At 48.8% G+C, this 22,710-nt stretch overlaps 1 protein-coding gene across 1 annotated transcript in view; it reads right to left on the reverse strand.

Moving 5' to 3' along the window:
- Positions 1–22,710, reverse strand: part of LOC146175214 (lipase member N-like) — a 158,187-nt gene that overhangs the window by 40,811 nt on the left and 94,666 nt on the right. The gene's annotated exons all lie outside the window — the stretch shown is intronic.

Below are 22,710 nucleotides of genomic sequence, written 5' to 3' on the forward strand. Positions count from 1 at the left end.
GTGGTGCAAAAACCTCTGAAATTGGTAACTGTGCCTGGTTTGTGCCCACAACCATTTTACAAAAATCTTCAGCTACGTCAACTTCATTGCGGCGTTGGTAAAGGGCCAGGGCACGAAAAGGGTGCCTTTCTCGCGGAGGTGTGCGCAAGCTTCTCGCAACATTCCAGATACGCGACAGGGGTTTACGGGGATCCAGTGATGAGCAGAACTGTCTCCAACGTTGTCGTCCTAACCTCTCCAGGTGACGCAAAACTTGTCGTTTAGCTCGGCGAGAAAGTGCGAGATCTTGCGCGGATTTCGTTCTTCTGTACTACCTTTCAGCCCGCCGATGGATCGCGCGAAGCCGTTCGAATTCCTAGTCGATGCTGGACACTGACGCCGGCATACTAACATAGCGAGTGTTCTCACTGAGAGAGGAAGTAATGAGTCCCTCTATTTGAGATGGTGACTGGAGGTCCACGCTGGAAGTCTCCACCGCTGCCCTAAAGGCGGGCCAGTCTGTGTATTGCACACGAGGTGAAGTGGCAGGTGCAAACCACTTGATGCATATGTACGTTGGTATGTGATCACTCCCATGTGTTTCGACATCACTACACCAAGAAACGGAGGGATGGAGGTTTCTGGAAACAAAAGCCACATCCAAGCAGCTGCTGTAGGTTGTTCCGCGTAGAAACGTCGGTGAGCCGTCGTTTATATTGACGAGATCTTGCGTATGCATAAAGTCTGCCAGGTCTCTTCCTCTATTGCTCATTATTACACTACCCCACTGAGGGTGGTGAACATTAAAGTCCCCCACAATATTACGAGGAGCTGCACAACACTGGATTGTTGAAAATAGATATGATTTGTCCAAGCCATTCCTCGGTGAAATATAAGCGCCAATTACAGAACATACGTCCTTTCAGGTTTATCGTCAAACAAATGTAGTGGTTCGTGTTGTGGGGCTGCAGAGCATGGCGGACGTGCGCAATGTCTTGGCGTACACATACCAGCACTTTGCTTGTTTCGTTTGCTTCTCTAGACCATAGCAGAACATATCCAGAAAGGCGGAAAGCAGCCGGCATGTTGGGCTCACAGATCACAATCACAGGAAAGCGGTACTTCTTTACCCGCTGTCGGAAGTCACTCAACCGACCACGCAGGCCTCGGGCATTCCATTGCATCACAACACTGCGGCGCAAGTGCATCGTCACAGAGGTGGGGTTAGTTTGTTGCGCCATTGTAAATTATTGCAATGCCGCCAAGAGCGGCTCAAATGCGTCCAAAAACTGAACAGCAAACTTTGCTGTTTGCGTGTTTATGCTGGAGAGCAGCACCCGCATTGAACGAACCAGCTGTTTCAGCATTTCTTTTACCTGCTGGCTGTCGGGGCTGTCGGAATGTTCAGTACGTGTCGCAACCAAACTGGGATTAGGCTTGGCGTTGGCCTTTGATGGTAGAGCTGGCCACTCAGCATCAGAGGCGGTAGGTAATACAACAGCCTCTGTCTGATCCTTGGTCTGTGACACTGTCTGTGACATTACAGCAAGAGAACTCTTAACGGGATTAGACTCAATCTGTTGTGGCACCTGAGCTGACGTTAACTCTGAAGTTGACTTATCCAGGCTAGGCTTGCCTTCCGATTCCTTGTGTCGGCGTCGGGAACGGTGCTTGCGACGACGAATAGACGCGACCGCTTCTTGATGAGTCGAGTTATCTCTCACCATCTTTTTTAGTATACGTTTTTCATCCCGAATTTTAGGACAGTCCTTAGCCGTCGATTCATGGGCACCCGAGCAGTTCGCACACTTGACAGTCTCCGTCTCGCATGCGTCATGAGGATGCGTACCGCCGCATCGACGGCAGGATACCTCGTTTCGACAAACGGCGCTCACATGTCCGATCTTGTGGCATTTGTGGCACTCAACAAGTCTTGGAACATACATCCGAACTGGGTGCCTCACATAGCCCACTTTAACGTAGGATGGGGGGGATTCAGTTTCAAAGACTAATTTAATGCACTTTGAGCGGCCGAATCGATGAACATCCACAATGCGCGCCGTAGATTTGATCAGCGTGCAGAGATCGCTTTCACTTATCTCGGGGTCAGCGTCGGTGATTACACCTGCAGTAGTCTTTTTCCCATGTGCAAGAAAGGAACGGACCGGCATGTTGCCTAGCGCACCAAATCCTTTCAGCTTGTCCACTGTAGCCTGCGATTTGACATCCACGGTCAGGGCATTCTTCCAGGGATTAATTCTGACTTCGTCAACTTCACCTGGAACCAGCTGGTCGAAAAACTGCGTCAGGTGCTGTCTGTTTATCACATTCCGATTCGCCGTTGCCGTTGTTGGTACGAAGGCCACGGAAAAGATCCCTTGCTTTTCATCATTCTTCTTTGGTGTCTCACTCATTACTGATGTTCGGCGCAGCTTCCTTTTCAAACGGCGCGACTGTACAGGCGTGTAGCTGTTGTCGGAATCCATCTCAGTCACGGTGGAGTCATCTGCCGAGTCTGGAAGCTCCACGTCCGCGACGTCAAGGTGACCCGTCGAGTACGCTGTAGCCTGTTCGATGGCGGCGGGTGGGCGCAGGGGTCGTGCGCCCGCCATCCCGAAGGATGTTGAGATCGCAAATAGCTCACAGCGATATAAAATCCAGAAAAGTGGAAGAGCGCTAGCTTCAGACGTTCGGAAACCTCCACTTCTTCTTCGTCCTTTCCTTTCCTTTCCTGATGTCATGCTGAAGCGGCACGCTACCCTTCCTCATCTAATTGTGCACATCTACCAGAACCGCACCACTCTCCCTGTCCTTAACTTCAGCTTTTCAACTCAAGTTCTTCCCTAGGGAATTTCATTAGCTGCGCGGTCCCCGATTACCGATTGTGCCATTTCAGCTCTGTCTACAGATCATACACCTGCCGTCCCTGCCAACAACCCCTCGTCGTCCACATCGCGCCCTGATGCCCTTAACAGCATGATTGCAGCTGATATGCAACCTGAATTCGCCGCTGTGTTACACAAGCTTTTGTTTACCGGCAGTGGCCTTTTCGACTGCGGTATCCGCCCATTGGGTCAAACGAAAGTTGTCACCCACCGCATTGACACCGGTGACGCCAGTCCTATTCATAGATGGCCCTATCGCGTTTCGCTTGCCGCGCGACGCGTCATTCAAACGGAGGTCGAAACGATGTCAGCGAACGACATAATCGAGTCTTCCAATAGCCCCTGGGCATCCCCTGTCGTGTTGGTCAAGAAGAAGGATAACAGCTGGAGATTCTGCGTTGACTACAGTCATTTGAATAAGATAACCAAAAAAGATGTATATCCTCTTCCGCGCATCGACAACGCGCTTGATAGTTTGCACGGAGCCAGCTACTTTTCATCCATTGACCTTCGTTCCGGCTACTGGCAGGTTTCTGTCGACGAGAGAGACCTGGAAAAAACACCGTTCATCACCCCTGACGGCCTTTATCAATTCAAAGTCATGCCTTTTGGCCTATGTAACGCCCCTGCAAATTTCGAACGGATGATGGACTCATTGCTGCGCGGCTTCAAGTTGACGACTTGTCTTTGTTACTTAGACGACGCCATTGTTTTCGCGTCGACTTTTGACAGCCACCTCTCTCGCCTTTCTATCATTCTCGAGATATTACGCCGCGCCGGCCTTCAACTCAACTCAAAGAAATGCAGTTTCGGCCATCGCGAAATCAAAGTGCTTGGTCACTTGGGTGATGCTTCCGGTGTTCAGCCTGACCGTGACAAGATACGTGCCGTCAGAGATTTTCCCATTCCGCGTTCATCCAGCGATGTCCAATGCTTTATTGGCCTATGTTCTTATTTCCGACGATTCGTGCCGCACTTCGCAGTCCTTGCTCGTCCGCTCACCCAATTCCTCAAGAAAGACGTTTCATTCTATGGGGGCCTGAACAAGTTGCAGCTTTCCCAGAGCTTATTGCTGCTCTAACTACTCCACCGGTCTTGGCCCACTTCAATTCTTCCGCCAATACTGAACTCCGTACCGACGAAGTGGTCATGGAATAGTAGCTATACTCGCTCAGCGACAACACGGCCGTACAAGGGTGATTGCGTATGCCAGCCGCCTCCTCTCAACACCCGAACAAAATTATTCTATTACACAGCGAGAGTGCCCGGCGCTTGTCTGGGCTATTACGAAATTCCGCCCTTATTTGTTTGGCCGCCATTTTACTGTGATAACAGACAATCATGCCTTGTGCTGGCTTTCCTCTCTCAAAGATCCTACTGGCCGTTTGGGGTGCTGGGCGCTACGATTACAAGAATACACCTTTTCCGTCATCTACAAGTCCGGCCGGCTTCACCAAGATGCAGACTGTCACGTCATCCCGTCGACTCCCCCCCACAGACTGACGATGATGCATGTGTCTTGTCTGTCTCCGCCTTTGCCAACCTTGCCAAGGAACAGCACTTAGATCCTTCTCTTCATTCCATTATCCTCCGTCTTACCTCCGACCGCCCTGACACATCTCTCGCATTATTGGTGCTCCACGAGAACACCCTATACCGACGTAATATGCGACCAGATGGCACAGACCTTTTGCTCGTCGTTCCTCAACACCTGCGTTCCCCCATCCTTGAACAGTTCCATGATGATCCCACGGCTGGCCACTTGAGTGTCTCTCGCACATACGACAGCCTGCGCCGACGTTTCTACTGGCCGGGGCTCTACCACTCTGGCCAGCAGTACATTGCCACATGTGAACTGTGTCAGCGTCGGAAGGAGCCCACAATTTTACCTTCAGGTCATATGCAGCCGATACCCAAACCAACTGACCCGTTTTCCCGTATAGGTGTTGACCTCCTTGGCCCCTTTCCAGTTTCCACCTCGGGGAAGAAATGAATCGCCATCGCCATCGATTACGCTACTCGGTACGCTATTACCCGAGCCATCCCGACCAGCTGCGCCACAGACGTCGCTGACTTCCTTCTAGAAAACGTAATTCTTCATCATGGTGCTCCTCGTAAACTACTAACTGACCGTGGCCGCTCTTTCCTGTCGCGAGTGGTTGACGAAATTCTCCGTTCGTGCTCCGTCCGCCACAAATTCACCACCGCATGTCACCCCCAGACCAACGGCCTCACGGAACGTCTAAACCGTACCCTCACAGACATGCTGGTAATTTACGTGTCTGACGACAATCCAGATTGGGACGTTCATCTCGCCTTTGTCACATTCACCTACAATTCATCTGTCCATTCTACCGCTGGATACTCCCCATTTTATTTATTATTTGGCCGACACCCGTTACTACCCTTCGACACCTCTCTACCCGCGGCAGACGCCACCAGTACTTACACCAGTGATGCCGTCACCCGCGCTCATCACGCCCGCCGGATAGCTCATGCCAGGCTCTCTGCATCCCAAGACTCCCAAAAGATCCGGTACGACAGCCGCCACCGTGATGTCCACTACACTCCTGGATCTCTCGTTTTGCTGTGGCTCCCGTGCCGTCGAGTGGGCTTGTGTGAAAACCTTTCGCCCCGTTACACTGGCCCTTACCGTGTTTTCCGCTCCGTGACCGACGTCACCTACGAAGTTGAATCTGTGGTTCCGAAGTCCCTATCCACAGCTCCAACCTCCGAAATAGTGCATGTGTCCCGTCTAAAGCCCTATTATAAACGTTCTATTTCGCTAACATAGACCGCACAGGGACTGTGCTTTTCCCGCGTGGGGGGGGGGGGGGTTAGTGTTACTTAGTTTTAATCGCTGTTCGTGATGAGGATGAAGAAGTGCAACAGACTCGGAGAAGACGACGACGCTGAGTGTTGTGAAATCGGCGCCCTCATCAACGTTAGTTGTGCGGACAGCTTTGGGACTGTAAATCTTCCACGTAACAGTATTTTTCTGAAGACCTTCCTTCAATACTTAAACATAATCAAAGAAAGTTCTCGAAGCCAGCAGGTCAGGATAACGTCAGATATGATATATCAATACATGACGTAAACAACACCCCCTACTCCGACGCTTATTTACCTAAATTATTTAACTCGTGTTTCACATCTGTTTCCATGAAAGAAGATAATTCTCAGATCCCGCATGTACCAGACTGATTATCCCGACACGGTACCAGTTGATACTACCCTTGATGGCATAGTACACTTGATAAATACCCTCAGTTTTCTTCCTCTACTATTGATGAAAGTAAATCGAAGAAAAGTAGAAAAATACCATTTCTGTCTCCAACGTCATCATATTTCAAATCTTTAAGCAGTCAATATCAAAAAGTGAGCTCCCGATTAATTGGGAAATGGGAAAAATTTTACCAGTTTTACAAAGCGGCAACAAACACTGGCACGAAAATTATCGCCTCATCTCACTACATGGGTTTGCTTCAAGATGATTGAACACTATTTCGCATCGCACATTTACAATCACCTGAAATCTGATAAGTTCTTTTTCTCTAACCAGGACGGTTTTAGACAAGATTTTTCTTGCGAGTCTGTTATTTGAATTTACTACTCACCTACATTTCAACATGAACAGTAACTTACAAACCAATTGCATCTTTTTAGATCTAACTAAAGCATTTGATTGTGTTGTACATCGCCGACTAGTATCTCAGCTTCATGCACTAAAATTAGACTTCTTGTGGATCCCGAGCTTTCTTTCTAATCACCAGCAGTTCATCATTGTTAATAACAGTTCATCTTCCCCCGCCGATGTTACCTCAGGGGTGCCACAAGGTAGCGTCATCTGTCTATTACTATTGTATAATTTACATTAATGGCCTGCCAATAAACATCTCATCTTGTATACGCATATTTGCTGATGCCTGCATTATTTATCGCTCAATCAGGAGTACTGATGACCACTATTCACTTCAAAGTGAACTCGGTCGAATTAACGACTGATGTAAAATGTGGCGAATGACTGAACATTTCAATATGTAACATAATTTATTTTAACCGAAAATCAGCTAATTCGCCCTTTTCCTGCCCTATTAACAATTATGCATTGGCTTAGACTAGACAAGTACTTAGACGTCCTGAAGCCAAATTTACTTGGATTGAAAATATAACCCACATCCTCGCTAATGCAGTCATGCTATTAGGATTTCACCGCAACTTGAAAAGCACTACCCCTTAAGTGAATAAACAAGCTTACATGAGATTCGTCAAAGCGCAGCACTAGTATGCTTCATTCACCTGATCACCCCATCAGAAATATTTGACTGACAAGCTGGAAGCTATCCAGAACAGGGCTTGCCGCTTAATTTAACGAAATTACAGTTACCTGTCAGTAATATATTGTCACCAACACACGTAGCAACAGAACAACCGAGCTACCCTTTTTTTAATCAAGCGAATCTCGAGACAGACGAGGACGACGCTCAGCCACGCGCCAAGACGTTCGGCCACTTGGTGGCGCTAGAAGATGGGCAGCGGTGTGGCATTGCCCCCCTTCCAGGAGGCATCGACCCGATGCCGCAAACGTAAGGGAACAATAGAAAAGCGGGGCAAGTTATACGGGAGTCTCTGGCTCTGATTTGGACCCTAAAATTGTTTAACGACTGTAATAAGGCTTCATTCTGGCGACGTGAACTATTTCAGACTTCGGATGCCGCGAGGAGCGGACAGTGTCTCGTGGTAACACCTCGTAGTTCACCGCGCTGAGGCGACGGAGCACCTCGTAGGGTCCAAAGTAACGGCGCAGAAGCTTTTCAGAGCGCCCTCGCAACCGTATTGGGCTCCAAACCCAGACTTGATCGCCGGGTGTGTAAGTCACCTCTCGGTGTCGCAGGTTGTATCGCTGGGCGTCGTGTACTTGTTGGTGCCGAATTCGCTGTCGGGCAAGTTGGCGTGCGGCTTCTGCGTCACGAATAAATTGGTCAGCCCCCACGACAGTGGAGGGAACAGAATCCGGAAGAAGCATGGCATCCAGCATAGTGAAAGGTTCGCGTCCATGGACCAAATGAAATGGAGTGAAGCGTGTGGTTTCCTGAAGCGCAGTGTTGTATGCGAACGTGATGTATGGCAGAATTCGGTCCCAGTTTCCATGATCCTCGTCTACATACATAGAAATCATGTCGGCTATTGTCTTGTTAAGCCGCTCAGTTAGTCCATTAGTTTGAGGATGATAGGCAGTTGTTTTTCGGTGGGTGGTGCCACTGAGTCGAAGGACCTCGCTCGTGAGTGCCGACGTAAACGAGGTTCCCCTGTCAGTTAAGACGATTGTTGGGGCGCCGTGACGGAGTACAATGTTATGAATGAAGAAATGCGCAACTTCCTCTGCGGTACCACGGGGAATGGCCTTGGTCTCACAGTAGCGGCTGAGATAGTCAGTGGCAACCGCTATATACCTGTTACCCATTGAGGACTTTGGGAATGGGCCCAGTAAGTCCATGCCTACCTGTTGAAATGGGAATTTTGGGGGATCGATAGGCTGCAGGAGGCCAGCTGGTTTAATGGGCGGTGTCTTCCGCCGCTGGCACTCACGGCAGGTACGGACGTAGCGGTGCACAATGGCAGCTAGCTTGGGCCAGTAGTACTTTCGGCGTATCCGTGCCAATGTGCGAGAAAAACCGAGATGGCCGGAAGAAAGGTCGTCGTGGCACGCACGAAGAACTTCGTCATGAAGCGTGGTGGGTACTACTAGCAGATAAACAGTTTCTGTTGGACCGTAGTTCTTCTTGTAGAGCACACCATCGCGCAAGCAAAATGACGACAGTCCGCGCCTGAAGAGCTGAGGAGGAGATGACCCGGTTCCTTCGAGGTATTCGATGAGGGGCAACAGTTCAGAATCGGCCCGCTGCTTTCGGGCTAACGTGGACGACGTGATAACACCGAGGAAAGCGGTATCGTCGTCGCAGCCGTCCGTGTGGCAGGGAGTAGGGGCGCGGGACAGACAGTCAGCATCACTGTGTTTCTTGCCGGACTTGTGCACGATAGTAATGTCAAATTCTTGCAACCGAAGGCTCCATCGAGCAAGCCGACCCGATGGATCTTTCAAGTTTGCCAGCCAACACAGTGAGTGATGGTCGCTCACGACACGAAACGGACGACCGTACAAGTACGGACGAAATTTCATGACTGCCCACACGACAGCGAGGCACTCCTTTTCCGTAGTTGAATAGTTAACTTCAGAACGGGACAAAGTGCGACTGGCGTAAGCAATGACGCGTTCTGCACCGTCCTGCCACTGAACAAGGACCGCACCGAGGCCAATGTTACTGGCATCCGTGTGCAGTTCCGTGTCAGCCTCTTCGTCGAAGTGGCCAAGTATAGGTGTACATTGGAGACGGGACTTGAGTTCCGCGAAGGCTTGTTCCTGGTCGGGGCCCCAAACGAACGGTTCAGCGTCTTTTGTCAGGCGGGTCAGAGGCTCAGCGATCTTGGAGAAATTGTGAACAAAGCGACGATAGTACGCGCAGAGGCCGAGAAATCGACGCAAGCTTCGTTTATCTTCTGGTTTGGGGATGAAGCGACAGCGGCCGTTTTTTCTGGGTCTGGGCTAACACCTCGAGCGCTGACAATGTGGCCGAGAAATTTCAGCTCATTAAAAGCGAAGTGGCATTTTTCGGGTTTCAGAGAGAGACCAGCAGATCGGATGGCCTCGAAAACAGCGCGCAAACGTTTCAGGTGCTCTTCGAACGTGTCCGAGAAAATTACAACGTCGTCGAGATATACGAGGCATGACTGCCACTTCAGGCCAGAGAGTACGGTGTCCATCATTCGTTGAAATGTGGCAGGGGCCGAGCACAGGCCAAACGGAAGCACTTTAAACTCATACAAACCGTCCGGCGTAATAAAAGCGGTCTTCTCGCGGTCTCGCTCGTCAACCTCTATTTGCCAATATCCGCTGCGGAGGTCAAGTGACGAAAAGTAAGTGGCATGGCGAAGGCGATCGAGGGAGTCGTCTATGCGCGGCAGGGGGTACACATCCTTTTTCGTGACGTTGTTGAGGCGTCTATAATCAACACAGAACCTCAAGGTTCCATCCTTCTTCGCGACAAGGACAACAGGCGAAGCCCACGGGCTCGTCTACGGCTGGATAACGTCGTCCTGGAGCATTTCTGTTACTTGGCGGCGGATGGCGTCACGTTCTTTTGAAGACACCCGGTAAGGACGCTGGCATAGTGGACGTTGGTCGTCGGCAACTATAATTCGGTGCTTCGTTAGGGGCGTCTGTCGGACCTTGGAGGTTGATGCAAAACAATCGCGGAACGAATTGATAAGATTCTCTATGCAGCTTTTCTGACTGGGCAAGAGGCGTGGGTTCAAATCGGTCTGAATGGCTGTAGACGTCGCATTGTCGAGGTCTGACGTGTTGGATAAAGCGTACTGGCCTGTCCATTCTCCAAGTTCTTCAAAATAAGCGACCGTCGTGTTCGCCGTCAAATGTTGGGGTTCACACGTGAAGTTTGTCACTAACACTTCGGCTTGCCCACGGACAAGTTCGACAAGGCCCCGAGCTACACAAACTTGTCGAGTGAGAAGCAGTGACATGTTAGCTTCGGCAATGCCACGCGTGTCGGTGCTGTGATCACATTTGACTGTGACGAACTTGCTCGTCCTCGGAGGGATTGTTATGTGGTCGTCAGAGACGCGCAACATTGTTTTCCGGAAGTCCGTGTTGCTGTCAACGGCTCGCTTGGTTGAAAACGATACTGTGAGCTGCTCCCGAAGGTCTATAACAGCACCATACTCTTGCAGAAAATCCATGCCTAGAATCAGATCTTTACAGCAGTCTTTTAATACGGCAAAGGTGCCAGTGAAAGTAAGACCGCAGATCTCTATGCGGCAAGTGCACATGCCAATCGGCGTCATGACATGGCCACCGGCAGTGCGCATCATTGGCCCAGACCAAGGCGTCAGAACCTTACGGAGTGTCGTTGCTAGCTGGCTGCTCATGACGGAAAAATCGGCGCCGGTATCCACAAGTGCGGTCACATCCCAACTGTCGGCGGTTACGAAAATTTCCCCGGAAACAATGCGTTCGCAGCACGTCGGTAAGTTCGTCGGATCGGGTTGTCGCCGCTCGGGCCGTCGCGTCAAATCGTCGGGTGGAGGCTGTTTATTCTGAGCCGTAGCGGCGGCCTCACCCCCGGAGGTCGCCGTGTTTAGTTTTCCCGGTGAGGGGACGTACCTCTGAATTGCCCAGAGGAGGAGTTTCGACTTGGTGACCCAAAACGCCTCGGGGATGATGATCGCGGCTGCCGTTGCGGTGACGTCGGGTGCATCTCGTTAGCAGCGAGGTATTCCTCAATCTCCTGTGGTCTTTCTCCATAGCGAGGTCGAGGCGCGTTCGGTGGAAATCCTCTTAAGCCCATTCTCCGGTATGGGCAATTGCGTAGAATGTGGCCAGGCTCGCCGCAGTGATAACAAAGCGGCCGTCTGTTGGGTGTGCGCCACAAGTGCGCCTTGCTGATGGCGGGACGCTGGTCTTGCTGCGGCTCGACGGGGCGCAGATCTTGTTGCTGCTCGACGGGACGCAGGTAGCGAGGCGGTGGTCCGGCAACGGGGCGGAATGAATGTGGCTCGGGGGCAGGTCGACGTAGGACATCACTATACGTCATAATGCATGGCTCTGGTTGTGGTGCTGGTGGTGGCTGCACCGCTCGCCGGATTTCATCACGAATGACGTCTCCGGTAGAATAATTCACTGCAGGTGGTGCATTCAAGTGGAGGTTCTGCAGTTCTTCGCGAACGATGCTCCTCACAAGCTCCCGCAATGCCTCGTCCCTAGCTGCTGGCACAGACACGCAGTAGGGTGTGGCCGCTACGCTTGCCTGACGGCCGTATTGGGTGCAGCGTTCCTGCAGTGAACGTTCCATGCTCGTAGCTTCTCTCGCGAAATCTGCGACAGTTCTTGGAGGGTCACGAATGAGGCCAGCGAACAACTGTTCCTTCACCCCGCGCATGAGGTGCCGTACTTTCGTTGCCTCGGGCATGGTAGTGTCGGCCCGATTGAAAAGTCGCGTCATGTCCTCGACAAACATGGCCACGCTCTCATTTGACTGCTGAGACCTCGAACGGATTGCTATCTCTGCGTTTTCTTTGCGCGTACTCGAGCTGAACGTTGTGAGCAACTCACGGCGAAAGACGGCCCAGTTGACGAAGGACGTCTCGTGGTTCTGAAACCACGTCTTGGCCGAGTCTTGCAGCGCAAAGTACACATTCATTAACTTCCGCTCGTCGTCCCATTGGTTGAATGCGGCCACACGGTCAAAAGTGGCCAACCAGTCTTCGACATCCTCGAACCGGTCACCGTGGAATGATGGCGGGGATCGAGGTGCGAGAAGGACGTACGGTGGGGTGTTGCTGGAATGCTGACTTGTCTGGCTGCCCGTCGTAGATGTCATGGTTCGCAGCGGTGTGGTCAGTGGTTCGAATTCGGGTTGTAGGCCTCGGAGGCGACGGCTCGCTTTATGGACGGGAGTGGCGTCGGAGCGAAGATGGGCAGCGTCACTGACGTCTTCGGGGGCAACGTACATGGGATCTTATCCTGCACAATCCACCAAATGTCACCAACACACGTAGCAACAGAACAACCGAGCTGCCCTTTTTTTAATCAAGCGAAGCTCGAGACAGACGAGGACGACGCTCAGCCACGCGCCAAGACGTTCGGCCACTTGGTGGCGCTAGAAGATGGGCAGCGGTGTGGCAATATCACAACTAAAATTCGAACTTTCGCTCCATCCGTTGAATATTCGTCGAGACATCGCTCTTTTATCTTTATTTCATAAATACATTTATGCCAAAGATTCACCACTACCACATTTACAACGCCCCTCCTACTTATCGCCTAGATTACATAATGACTACAGGTACGCCCGCATTTATGACTACTTTCGACTTCTCTTCGCTACCGTGCGCAATACGCCTTTGGAACGATCTTGCGGACGACATCGCCTTGCAGCGCAATCATGACACCTTTCGCGAATATCTACTCAAACACTTCGTTCATACAACTTAATACGCCAATTCTAACTCATAATTCATATCATTTTGATTTTGGGGTCTTGACGCTATTGCATTGTTGACTATGTTTTTATGCGCAGGTTCCCCTTGTATGCAAGAAATGCTTTTTTTTCATATATTTTGGTGTTTTTTATGACACGTTGTGCAGTTCCGTTTTTTTTCTTCTACTTCTCTGTACAACTTCTTGTGAATAACGAGATCTTATCTCAGGTCATTTGTGTCTTTTTTCGGTTTTGGTTCACATTATGTTTTTCGTTTCTAACTCCTCGTTGCGAAAACGTTTATATTTGACCAGCCCCCCCCCCACCCCTCCTTACACAATGCCTCACTTGAGACCTGCATTGTATTTGTAAATAAGTAAATAAATACTGTATGAGTGCCTTCGAAATGCCCTCCATCCTTATCTCATTCTCCTAATTATTTTCCTTTCGTGGTCCGGGTTTGCTGTAACTACCTGTCCTAAGTAGACATATTCGCCTACCACTTCCAACGCTTCGGTACCTAATTTAAACTGCTGTTCCTTTCCCAGCCTGTTCAGCATTACCTAAGTTTTCTGCATGTTAATCTTTAGACCTAGTTTGCGCATCGAGGCGTCTGCTGCTCCTGTTTAGATCTTTAATCGTTATTTGCAGTTGGGCCTCTAAGTTACTTAAGAAGGCAATATCAGCAGCGCATCGCAGTTTACTAAGGTATTCCCCATCGACCCTGATGCCTAACTATTCCCATTCCATTCCTTTGAATACACTCTTTAAGCAAGCTGTAAACAGCATAGGGAAGATCGTATCTCCTTGACAAATACCTTTCCTAATTGAAATTTATTATTAGTAAAAAGACTATCGCCTTTAACATGGACAAATACATAGAAGAAGACACGACGAGCGCTAAACATCAACTGAGGATTTACTTAAACACAAAGATGCATAAAAGCACTTCGGTGGCGCATGCACACACAAGGTCAAAACCATACCAGCAAAAACTAAACAGGCAAATTCTTCTTGAGGCACACTTCTTTTCTGGACAAGGCGATTGAAGACGCACTGATACATTTATTACTTTCCCTGCTAATCTGGTACGCCTCATATATCTCACGGCCTAACCTTCTGCCTTTCTTTATGCAGAACCATGGTTGCTTTGCAGCCATCATAGATAACTTCCAATAAGTTCACATATGGCTCGCCAACACCCTGATCTCGCTTATGCCTGCATGAACGCTGAGGTTTCGATCGAGTCAAATGCGTTCTCGTAGTCAATTAATACTATGCATAGGGGATGATTATATTCCAAGCACTTTTCTATCACCTGGTTTATAGTGGCGTTATGACAGACGGTAGAGAACCCTTTCCAAAATCCTGCTTGATCCTTTGGTTGACTAAAAACTCTAAGGTCGCTCTCATCATATTATCGATTACCTTGGTAAATACTTTGTACCTAACTGATAGTAAGCTCAGTCGTCTGTAATTTTTCAAGTCCTTAGCGTCCGCTTTCTTAAGATTTAAAGTAATGTTAACGTTCTTCAATGATTCCGGTACCTTCGATGTCATCATTCATTACGTGTACAGGATGGCCAGCTTTTTTAGCCCAATAAATCCTTCGTCTTTCAACAAATCTGTAGTTTGTGGGGCTCCGAAGCCCCTTTTAATGTTTCAAATCGAGCGCGCATTTTGCTATTTGTATTGGTGCTCGCGCAAGCAGCGTGCGTGCGCATGAGCGAGCTGTCAGGCTTGGGGTGGCGTGTTAGCAGCGCAAAGACAGGGAAGATAAGCGCGTCGAAAGCAAAGCAAGGCTCCTGGCTTTTCCTCGGCGGCAGGCCGGCGAGTGGCGGCCAGCGAGCATCAGGGCCAGCGTGATGTGAATGGAAGACGGAAGCAAGACCTTTGAGACGAAGACGGAAGCAGCGCCTGCAGGAATGCTTGAGGCGCATTTGCGTGAGTTGTTGCCACGCGAGGAGCAATGTTCTTTGCACCGCCGTCAGTGCTTTGGCCCTATCGCTTTCCTTATTCGTGCCAGAGCGTGCTTTTTCTCTTGCCGCGGTGAAGCCCTGATACTCGATCGTTCAGTTTACCCGATGTTGTTTCTATTTATTGGATGTCTTTTTGTTTATCCGGAATAAACTCGTGTTTTTAAGAGACTAGATTTATCACTTGCCGGGAGAGATCATGGCTCGCGGGCCCGTTTTCTGAAGGCAAGGCCTCCAAGTTACCTGATCCTCCCAGCGTCTTTCTCTCTTTGAGTAGCTGCTAAGGTTTCATAACTTCGTCCTTCGTTGCGCACAGAACATCTGATTGCTCTTCATTACAGCTAATTCAATTTTGACTTTCCTGTAGAGGCCCGTAGACAACTCCTCGACCACCTTGATTATCTTGTTCATGTTAGTATTGACATTGGCCGCCTTCTCCCTCAGTGCGTATATCTGATTTTAGCCTATGCCTAATTTTTCCTTTACCACGCTTTCAGGCTAGGACTGTTTTTTAGAGCGGGCTCAATGCTCCCCATGGTATACTTCCTTATGACAGCCCCCTTGCGCTTATTGATTAGCTTTGATATGTCTGCCAGTTCTCTCCGGTCTGTTGCATTGAAGGGTTTCATCTCATGAGACTATTTACCGGTATCCACTTTAACATTTCTACCCCCTACTTCTACTGCGCACTCAGTAATGACATCTCTGAAATTATTGTTCATTGCTTGTAGGTTACGGTCGGCTTCCAGAGTTAGCGCTGAGTATCTATTCTGCAGCGAGAACCTGAATTCTATATTTCTCCTTACCGCTTATTCGTTGATGGGCTTCCCCGCTAATCTGCTTCGCTCTCTTTTCAAATCCATATTAATTCGAGACCTTAGCAGCCTGTGGTCACTGCATCGCATCTTTCCTATTAGCTCTACGTCCTGCATAATGCCACGGTTATAACACAATAGGAAATCAAATTAAATTTCAGTCTCCCTATTAGGGCTTTTCCATGTCCACTTCTGGTAATTACGTTTCCAAAAGAAAGTATTTATGATTCCGAAGTCATTTCGTGAATGCAACTCAGATAGGTGCCACGGATGCCGGCCCTGCAGACCAGACGACGTTGCTCAACAATGAAGAATGCGAGCTTTGCTCTGGCTCCCCTTGGCACTATGTTTATCCAAGGGACGGAGAAGGCTCATGCCAAAGCGCAAGCGCAAGCTCATCGTGGACGAGGTGAAAAACATTTCGGGCGAGGAGATGGAGGCGCAGCTATTGGAGTCCGGCGACATTGTGACCACGCTAGACCTGGCGCCGCCCACCAAGCGCCTTATGCATTGGAAGGAAACGGGTGGTGTGGAGAAGCTGTTCGCACTTCCGGCCGACCAATCTTGTCGTGGGCCCTGTCGCGTCTCTACCAGCGCCACCTGACCACGCGGGCTGTTGAGAATGAGCTTGCCGCCGGTGAGGAGCCCCTGCTGCAGTAGCTCGACGACGAGCAGCAGGATGTGGAGCCTCCTCAGCACGAGGAACCGACGCAGATACAGGAGAACACCCTGGGGCACCATACCAAGCGGCGACGCCTGGAAGATGACCTCTTGGGTCCCCATAATGACAGCGAACAACTGCATCATTCTTCTCACTACGGTCTTGGTGCACCGGACTTCCCGCATGGGGCCCAATAAGGCCGACATTTCAAGGTGGTCAGCAATCACCACGCGCTCTGCTAGCTGGCAAATTTGAAAGACCCGTCCGGCCACCTTGCCCAATGGAGCCTGCATCTTCAAGAATTCGACATCACAGTCGTCTACAAGTCAGGTCAGAAGCACTCCGATGCAGACTGCTTGTCACAAGCCCCTGTTGATGCACCGGCGTAAGGTGATGACGAAGAGTCCTTTTTAGGACCGGTAAGCGCCAGCAGTTTCGCAGAACAACAGCAATCAGACCCTGAGCAGAAAGCGCTAGCCGATTACTTAGAAGGAAGGACCACTTCCCCGCCTGCTGTGTTCAGGCGAGATTTTTCATCGTTCGCGTTAAGCAATGGCCCCCACGTGAAGAACTTCGAACCCAACAGGACCGCGCAGCTTCTTGTGCCTAAAAACCTCCGGCAGGAAGTTCTGCAGACGTTGCACGATGATCCCACAGCAGGCCATCTCGGGTGAACACGCACGTTGTGTCGAATCCAGGAGAACTACTGGCCGCGACTGCCTGAAGATGTTGCCCACTACGCGAAGACGTGTCGTGAGTTCCAAAGACGCAAGGCGCTGCCGATCAGAGCAGCGGGAATACTGAACACGATTCCGCCCTTAGCCATGCCTTTTCAACACATTGGGGTAGGCCTCTTCGGCGCCTTCTCAACTTCATCAGCTGGGAACAAATGCATCATCGTGGCAATTGATTACTTCACCCGCTATGCCGAAGCGAAAGCCCTCCCCAACGGTACCACAGCAGAGGTTGCTAAATTGTTTCTGGAAGAAATTTTCTTGCGACACGGCGCACAGAAGTGCTCATCACGCACAGGGGAACGGCGTTTACGGCAGAGTTAGCACAAGTCATTATGGAATACATTCACACAAGCCATCGACGAGCAACTGTGTGCCACTCCCAGACCCATGGTCTTACGGAGCGCCTGAACAAAACGATCGCGGACATGATCGCCATGTATGTACGTCGACGCTGAACACAAGACCTGGGACGGGATCTTTCCGTAGGTGATCTTCGCGTATAACACGGCAGTCCAGGAGACGATCAGAGCGACCCCGTTCTAGCTTGTGTATGGCAGGCAGCCCACCACGACGCTCGACGCGATGCTGCCGCACGTAACTAACGAGGAAAACGTTGACATAGCCGCCTGCCTGCAGCGTGCAGAGGAAGCCCGACGACTCACACGGCTGCGTAATAAAGACCAACAGCGCACCTACACCCGACGATACAACCTACGACGACGCCACGCAGAGTACAATCCAGGAGACCAAATGTGGGCTACTCCGATTCGCCGCCATGGTCTAAGTGAAAAGTTACTGCGCATACAAAACCCCTCGCCGTGTCGGACAACTGGACTATGAAGTGATTCCCGACGGTACGACAGCATCACAACGGCGACGCGTGCACCCAGAAATCGTTCATGCTGTTAGTCTGAAGCCTCATTGCGCGCGTTATAGAATCCGTGGTGTTTAAATTTTGTACTGTCTATGTTTAGGTAACTTTGTTTATTTTGGAACATCGAGGCGATATTTTTTAATGGGGGAGTAATGCCGCGAAAGCTACAAAACTGTACTTGTTTTTGGCAACCGCCGGCATACGGCCTTATCACTCCTAATCTGGCTCGCATATCAGTTCTGTATTATTTGTTTGTTAATGCTCGATGTCGCGAGCCGATCACTCGCGTATGTTTCTACCATGTTCCAGGTTGTGCTAGCAGCAGTTTGCGGCGTTATCTAGATGTTCTGAGCAGCCTTTAAATTGAGCGTTGACGAGTGCGACGGGAATTCTTTGTTTGACGATCGACGAGCACGTTTGTTGCTATTGCCGCCGCAGAGTTGCGTTCTTTTGCGGGTGTAAATCATCCCAATAAAGAGCTAATTTCAGCACCGTCAAGTCTGTGCCTTCTTTTGGCGTCTACGGCCTTGTTGCCACTACATGACGCAAGTAAGCAGATCATTTACGACGTGGAATTCGAATATTGTTTTTGACATATTCATCTTCACAATATAATGTTTTGTTCTGTGGCTCAGTCCGGTGCATGAAATTTCTTTGCGAGGAAATTTAGATTTTCACTTTTTGTTCTAATGATAAGGAAAATTATCTGTATTGAAGGTGATTTGCAAATATGAGGAGAAAAACGAAATCATCCACTGAATACGCTTACCAGGTGCTGGCTTGTGGTTAAATGAAAATTATCTAAGCTTGTTAATGAGTACCATAAAGATAAGCTGTTGCTTATTTATGTATTGCTATCACACAAAACGCGTGAGCCCAAGGCAGCCTATTTGCAAAGTCATTGCTCATATGCCAATGCTCATATATCTATATCTATATCATACAATCTTTTTTTCGAAACTGCATTCGGCCACATGAACAGTCATCAGTAAATGACGATAATAAATACTTAAATAAATGTTACGATTCCATGCAGAAGTTCAGTATATAAATTTGTCCGCAATAAGTGATGCCATATATTGTCAATAGGATAGAAATCTAGTATACTTGGAGGCCAGGCTGTTCATGGTAAACATATGAGGGCGTGTGTCCTCTTTCTCTGCATTATTAAACTGTGCGACAAAAAGTTTAAGCGCGAACATTTTTTTTTAGCATTCATGGCTGTGTTTTTTAGGAGAGGGTACCAGCGGCGCGAGCAACGCGTGTACCAATCGAGAAGTGGAAGACTCCATGCGCTCCACCGGCGATGTCCCAGCATATCCCGCGAGCGCGCGCGTTTCTCTCCGGCGTAAGATGGACAAGGGGCGTGCCAGCGTCTTTCACCGCACCGCGGCACTCGCGACCTATGCATCAAGTGCTCAAGTGAAATTTAACAATGAAGATGACGCATCTGCTGTATGTGGTAACTCCAGTGAACCAATTGACCATATTATACTCGAATGTAATGGTATCGATCCAGAAGTTGATGCAGACGCAATCACTGTTCCTGAAGCTCTGGGGTGTAGAGATACCAGTGGTCGGGTGAATAAACTGGCGGTGGAAACCAGAAAAAACTACTGCAAGATTGGTGGCTTAAAAGCAGAGAAGTGACATAATGTTAGTAATGTAGAAACAAAAATTTAATAAATAGAATGATGGTTTAGTTAACCAATTTAAATCAATAATTAAGATATAGGTAGAAAAATGAGCATGATAGCTACTGCTACCACCCCGTTTCAAAGGAGACGCTCCTATATTCCATTTACAATCAAGTGCTCCACCGCAGGCGCAAACTATAAAACACGGGTTTCCTCAGCTCGCACTCGAACGACAGTCGAGGTGCCAGCTTTAAAATGCCATGGGCAAGACAGTAACGAACAATTTCGTGATCGTTAACCTACTAATAATCTGAGGCCCACATGCTCAACGTTAGGCAGTGACTACCCGAAGCTGCACGCCTGCTCTGGCGCTCTCTGCAGCGGTTCCGCGTCCTTTTTTTTTTTTCTCAGTGTGTATATATATATACGCGCCTTCCATTTGAGAGCTCAATAACTCGTTGTACACAGTATTTACGAGTGTGGCGATTTACATAAACATCCATCGCATGAACGCAGTTTTATAAATGGTTCCGCCACTAGGATGCATGGATGCATGTCACGATAGCTATTTTTTTTTTCTCGCACGGTTTTAAAGCAGCCTTGGAAGATCGAAGCTCGCACGTTTAATACGGGTGAAGGGTATCCTGGCACGTTCAGGCATCTCAGCCGTCAAAGAGTATATGCGAGGTTTTTGTAAGTGATCCCGTTACAAACGTATCAGCTTATACGATCGAAAGAAGGAAAACTATGCGGCCCATAATAGCACAAATACCCGCAATTATCACGCGAGTTGCAGCTTATTAATGCGAAAGTATGTTCACAGATTTCTTTCGGCAGACCGCGTCGGCAGAACGTGTCCACAGCAGTTGTGAGTAATTGAGAAGTGATAGAGATTAATGAGTGGTATCAATTGATAGAGGGTAACGTAATGTTGTGTCCGGAAAAGTATTTTGGCTAATAAGTTAATTAGGTAAATATTTAGAGGGACCAAATTAAATGTAAGGGCGAAAATGGTCTCATTAGCCAATGCCATGGCGCCACATTTGAATGTATCAAATACTAAAATAGTTAAGTCAGTCACTTAGGGTGACATTAAAATGTATCAAATGCAAAATTTTATTTCAATCAGTCATTTAGGGTAACGTCAAGCAACATGAACTCGAGCCAAAAAAGGGCATAGGACGTGATTGGCGCGCAATTTTAAAGTGCCATAAGTCAGTCAATTAGGGTGACGTCAAGGATGTGGCATCACGCAACCGGAAGTAGAGCCGATAAAGGGCATAGAAAGGATTAGCACGCAGCAAAGTAGTTAAAAAAGAAACAACCCAGATACAAAAACAGCAAAAAGAAAAAAAAAACACAAAGAAAGCATCCGTGCTTTGGCATTATTCCAATGCAGATTCTGCAGTGCTCTTTTATTTTTTTTTTTCACTTGTTTGCGTATGCTGCAGACTGGGTACAGTGCTTTTTTATCTTTTACTCGTGTGCCTCTACACGCAGACAACCAAGCCGAGCTAGTGGCTTCAAACGAATTATGATTAGACTAGAATGATGGTATTGGGCGGTGAACACGACTCTCATACACACCTTCCATACTTGTTAGCAATTTTAAATTACACTTTTAATGAGAGAGAGGAGAGAAATGATATGCAAAACTTTTAAAGACATTTTTGACTTTAAACCTCCGCCGGTTGTAAAGATACTAGCCACTTTCTGAAATACATCACGAGGACAACAATGTGAGCAATTAAAAAAGACGTTTTTTTATTTATAAAACTCATGAGCTGGACAAAGAGAAAAACAATACGGGCAAGCCCAATAAAGAAGTGCACATGAACGTTTCGTGAATTAGAAAGTTCAATCACTGCAGGATGACTAATTTCGTAGTTCTCCATGCCCAAAGCTAGAACTCGCGAGACTAAACACGCTGCACCTATCTTGCTCAGCAGTGTTTTTTCCGGTAAGCTGCTCGATCAGTCACTATTTTTCCTGCGTTGACAAGGCGTGGCCTAATCAACTTTTCTATGATTATCTTCTCCGTGTCAGTGGCGTGGTCATTTCTTGCTGCACAAGCTAGAAGAGAGCTCCTCTCGAAGTAAGGCAACATAACCTAGCGATATGTACGCTGCACTGGAATGTAGCGATGCACAGGCGCGGACATAAGTAAACGGAGCGCGCTTTTCCGTTCAAATTAAAATAACGCCTTCTGCAATAGAGATAAGAAAGCAATGTTTGTCCAAGTGAAATGTCACAGGCGTGTGCTACCGGTTCGCGCATACCAGGACTGCCTGTTTCAATCATTCAATGCGTGCTAATTTTTAGAAGGAAATTGCGTGCTAAGCTTACTTTTGTCCGAACCGGTACGCTCCACGGGAATTTGTTATATTTACAAGCAAGCGCAGAGGCCTTAGGATTAAAAATGGGGAGGAAAACGAATGTCTCATCAGTTCACCAAACTGCAACATTGCCTTGCCACCAAGAAACATGCATGCTTTTGCACCGCAAGCTCGTGACGTTGATTGACCGCCGCCTTCACGAGTAACCGTTAGGCACTCAGGCTACCATTTAAACGAGGTAGTCTTGACAAGTAACTGTTTCACAAGCAAAGAAAACTGTCTACATGAGCACAATGCGTATATTCTAAGTAGAACGGAGCGCATTATGAGAACGCCGCAAGAGCGTTAACACTCCGCTTAGGTAGTAAGCCCAACACCAAAATTGTAAAACATTTCGGACATGCCTAGCGGTCAGTCTTTGCTGGAAAACCAGCTAAAAATAAAAGACTGCATAACACGCTCGTAAAAAACTTTTCGGCAATGTACACGCACAAAAAACGAGAGAACCGCCAGCGGAGATACGCCGCGAGCGGGCTGGACGATTCATAGACGCATAGATGCGCACTTTTGCCTGGTGACACCTGGAGGAATCGACAAACTTACATTTGGCTGGGGCGCGCGCCGATTGGAACGGCCGGAGAGAAACCACGCGCGGTAGTGATCTCGGAGGCCATGGTTCCTGACCAGTAGTTCAGAAATGATCGCCACAGGAGAGAGGCGGTGCTGGTGTAGTGGGAACAAACTTCAGGTGCGCT

Source organism: Amblyomma maculatum, chromosome 11, assembly GCF_055883805.1.
Source record: "Amblyomma maculatum isolate TAMU_Amacu chromosome 11, ASM5588380v1, whole genome shotgun sequence".
NCBI classification, from domain to species: domain Eukaryota; kingdom Metazoa; phylum Arthropoda; class Arachnida; order Ixodida; family Ixodidae; genus Amblyomma; species Amblyomma maculatum.